Source organism: Rousettus aegyptiacus, unplaced genomic scaffold, assembly GCF_014176215.1.
Source record: "Rousettus aegyptiacus isolate mRouAeg1 unplaced genomic scaffold, mRouAeg1.p scaffold_m13_p_17, whole genome shotgun sequence".
Lineage (NCBI taxonomy): Eukaryota > Metazoa > Chordata > Mammalia > Chiroptera > Pteropodidae > Rousettus > Rousettus aegyptiacus.
This window is the reverse complement of record NW_023416292.1, coordinates 1,936,608-1,940,570: the sequence shown is the minus strand read 5'-3', so window position 1 is coordinate 1,940,570 and position 3,963 is coordinate 1,936,608. Positions and strand designations below refer to the sequence as shown.

At 36.8% G+C, this 3,963-nt stretch overlaps 1 pseudogene; it reads left to right on the top strand.

Moving 5' to 3' along the window:
• The first annotated feature begins 200 nt into the window (after positions 1 to 200).
• LOC107508952 lies at positions 201 to 779 on the top strand (annotated as a pseudogene).
• Positions 780 to 3,963: the final 3,184 nt, after the last annotated feature.

The window sequence follows — 3,963 nt, the reverse complement described above, 5'->3', positions numbered from 1 at the left end:
ACTCTCCAAATTTCTAAACAACAAGTAAGCCACTGAAACAAAGAAAAATTTTATTATCAACAGTGAAACTCAAGAAATTAAACTCAAGCTCTCCCAGGGAGAGACCAAGTGGCCAGGCTCATCCACAGCCACAGCAGCAGCCACAGAGGAGCCAGACACAAAGAGGAGAGCTGTTTGCAGAGTGGGGTGGAGGGCTGGTAATGTCAGATGACAGTTTGAGGGCAAACACCAGCCCCTCCTCATCTTCGTCTTCCAACCAGCAAACCAAGAAATAAACAAACACCCTCAAGAATAAGGAGCACAAAGTCGGCATGAACAAAAACTCCAAACTCCTCTCCATCAATGCCAAGACGATTTGGAAGGAACTGACAGAGGTCACTTTAGACCCTTCGCTCAGCTCTGGTGCTGGTCCCAAAGGTGATAACATCTGTGAATGGAGATCAACCATTCTAGGGCCACCAGGATCTGTTTACAAGGGTGGTATGACCCTTTTTGATATCTCTTTTACATCAGAATATCTCTTCAAGCCTCCAAAGGTTACATTTTGGACAAGAATCTATCCCTGTAATATTAATAGTCAAGGAGTTATTTGTTTGGACATATGAAAGATGATTAGGTTCCAGCACTAACCATTTCTAAAGTTCTCCTATCTGCTCACCTCTTAAAGACTGTACTTCCGCCAACCCCTTGGTGGGAAGTATTGCCACTCAGTATATGACCAACAGAGCAGAATGTGACAGACTAGCAAGAAATAGCAGACAAAGAGATATGCTACATAAACTGGGTTTTCACAATTCTTATAATATTTATCTGTCACAGAGAGAGCTGCTTATGATTTTGAAGGGGTGGAGAAGGATGGGAGTTGGTAAAGAATAGGTATTTCTATAATAGATGTTATTCAGTCTTATTTTCTAAGATTTTGTTGAAACTTAAGGTATCTTGCTACATTAGACAGAATTTGTAATAACAAAAACTGTCATTAGTTCTGCAATATTAGCTGAAATGTAGTACAAAGAATAGACATTTAGATTCAGTTGCTTATAGTCTATAATTTAAAACAGCTTACTTTTGTACAGGTCACACACATGGCCATTTATGTGAAGTCCTTCCAAGGCTACATATTTTTTTGTTTAAAAAAATTAGAATTGGTTTTCCCATTTTGGAAAGGAACATTGATATTTAACAGTTTTTAGGGAATGTCATCATCTCATACATATAAAATGGACATGTGGCTATAAGACATCATAGAAGAAATGAGTAGTTATGTACTTTATTTTAGATGCGAATCTAATTCATTGTGAAAAGATTAGAGGTTTGAATCAGGACTCATGAAAACCTGTAGTAAAATACCTTAAGCTGTTAACTGTAAGGCACAGAATAGGAGTTGCTCAGTGGATTGGTTACATGCTGTGGACTACTTAAGTCTGTATTTGTTAGTGTACTAAAAACAATATTAAAACAATCAAAAAATTAAACTCAAGGCAGTAATATACACATAAAAGTAATACAGGGTCTAGAAAAATAACAGTACCATATTCATTCACAGTTAACCCAACCACTGAAATGGACCATAACAACCATAAAAATGTGTTACAGAGGAGTTGAAAATTAATTCCTGAAGATGCAAGAGAACATATGGTCTAGAGAACTGTTGTGTATGTTTACTAAGCAACACCTGGTCAGGATTATCGCATTACCAAGTAAGATAATTGTGCAAAAGCAAAATGAACCCAGTGGGAAAAAGTGCAGTAAAAAATAATTTAGAGAAATATATTAGAAAATAAAAAGTATAAGTAGATTTTAAGAGAACATGAAAGAAAAAGATAGAATCAAACTTTGAATAACAGAAGTCTCAAAGAATACAAAAAATGGGCACAGATGTGATCAATAAAGGTGTAATAGAATATTTTTTTCAACTAAAAAAAGAACTGAGATTAGAGAGCTCAGAGAGGGAATCAAAATTAGCTTAGATCAGAGTCCAAGAACATAGCTTTGTAAAATTCAATAAAATTATTGCTAAAAGTGAAACAATTCTAAGCATTACAACCTGAAAAAAGTGGGCTATATACAAATTGAGCACCTTTATATTTTGCCATTAAAACAAAACCAAAAGAATCAGAGAAAAAAGATATTTATTTCAAAATATGTTTTATTTAAATAAATCGTTCAGGAAAGCAATATTAGTTTGGCAATGTGTTAATAAAATCTAGGAGGCAATTGCCTTGTATATTTGGTATCTTCTAGAGCACCAAGGACTCTATAAGCTAGTTTGAAGAAAAGTGATTTTAAAGGAAAGTGGTATGTTATGTGTCACCTTGGCTAGGCTATAACCTGCAGTAATCCAATCAAACACTAAATCAGATATTGCTTCAAAGGTAGACATGGCTAAGGTTCAAAATCGGTTCACTTTAAGTAAAGGAGATTATCCTAGATAATTTAGGTGGGTCTGATTCAATCAGTTGAAAGCTTTTAAGAGCAAAACTGAGAAGAAATTCCACCTGTGAACTGAAGTTTCAGATTGCTGGAGTCCCAGCCTGGCCTTCCTGGTGGTCAACCCTTCAGATTTCGAACTTCTCTTGCCAGCCCCTCGCAATTGCCAGAGCCAATTCCTTGCAAAGAATTTGTTAATTCTACTGGTTCTTTCTCTGGTGGAAACTTAACTAACACAGTGATACAAACTACAGTTGTTTTTAAGCCTTTTTCATTGACATAATATTAAAAAATAATATAGAAGAGATTGATTTTAGAAATTATAAACCTCAGAGTAAGTTAATAAAGAATGAGAAAGCATGAGAAAATCATAAGATAAAGAAGCCAAATGTACTAAATTGCTTATCTTATAATTTGACAGTTAAAGTTAATTTTTATTAGCTCTCTCTAAATAGGTAAATATAGATAAGGATGTTTTTAGACTTAAAATATTCACCAGTAGAATGAAAAGCAGGGTGTTTGAGGTAGCCGGCCTCCGAGATAGCTCCCAATATCCCTGCTTCCTGGTATTTACATTTTCGTGTTGTCGTTTCCCACATTGCACTAGTGGTGGCCGCATGAGCAACAGAATATAGCAAAAGTGATAGTATGTCATTTGGGAGATTAGGTTTTAAAAGATATTGTGGCTTATATCTTGACCCTTTCCTCTCTCTCGGATCATTTTCTCTGGATGAAGCCAGCTGCTATATCATGAACAGCCCTGTGCCTAAATCCATATAGTAAGGAATGAGGCCTCCAGCGAATGAGCACCAGGAACTAAGGTCTTTGGACAATAGCCAGGTGAGTAAGCCTGGAAGCGAGCTTGCAAGCGAACTTCTCAGCCCCAGTCAGGACTTCAGAAGACCAAAAAACCAGGCAACATGTAGACAGCAGCTATGCGACAATACCCGGTGCAAAAACTGCCCAGCTAAACTGCTCGCAGATTCCTGACTTTCAGGAATTAGGTGAGGTAAGCTGCTAAGTTTTCCTTCCAATTTGATTTAAAAGACCAAGGGAAACAAAGTATAATCTATAGAAAAGGCAGAACTAAAGAAAGAAAAATAAAAGCTAGGAAGTGCTGACCTTAAGAATAAAACAGCCAGCTGACCTTAAAAATAAAAATGGGTTTATTCAGGAATAACAGGGAATTGCAATCTGGGACAAGCATGCTGTAACAAAAAAAACTATAGGCAAGTTCAACAAACACAAAAAAGAGGAATGTTACTTTATAGAGAAAAAAGAAGGAAGTTGGGAGTAGGTGCTTTGAATGAAAGTTCACTGGAGGAAAGAGAAAGTTCAGGGTAGTGATGGCTTCTTATTAGCTAAGTTGCAAAGATTCCCATTGGCTGGGCTTGTTGCTGGACAAGGAGAAAATCTGCCTTCCTCTTGCTGGGATAGTAAAATGGAGACACTTCTTGGGAATGGAAGGTAGTCTCTTCCTGTTGGGGTGTGTAATTGACATTGAGTGGTAGTGCTGGGGCACTCCTCCTTCAA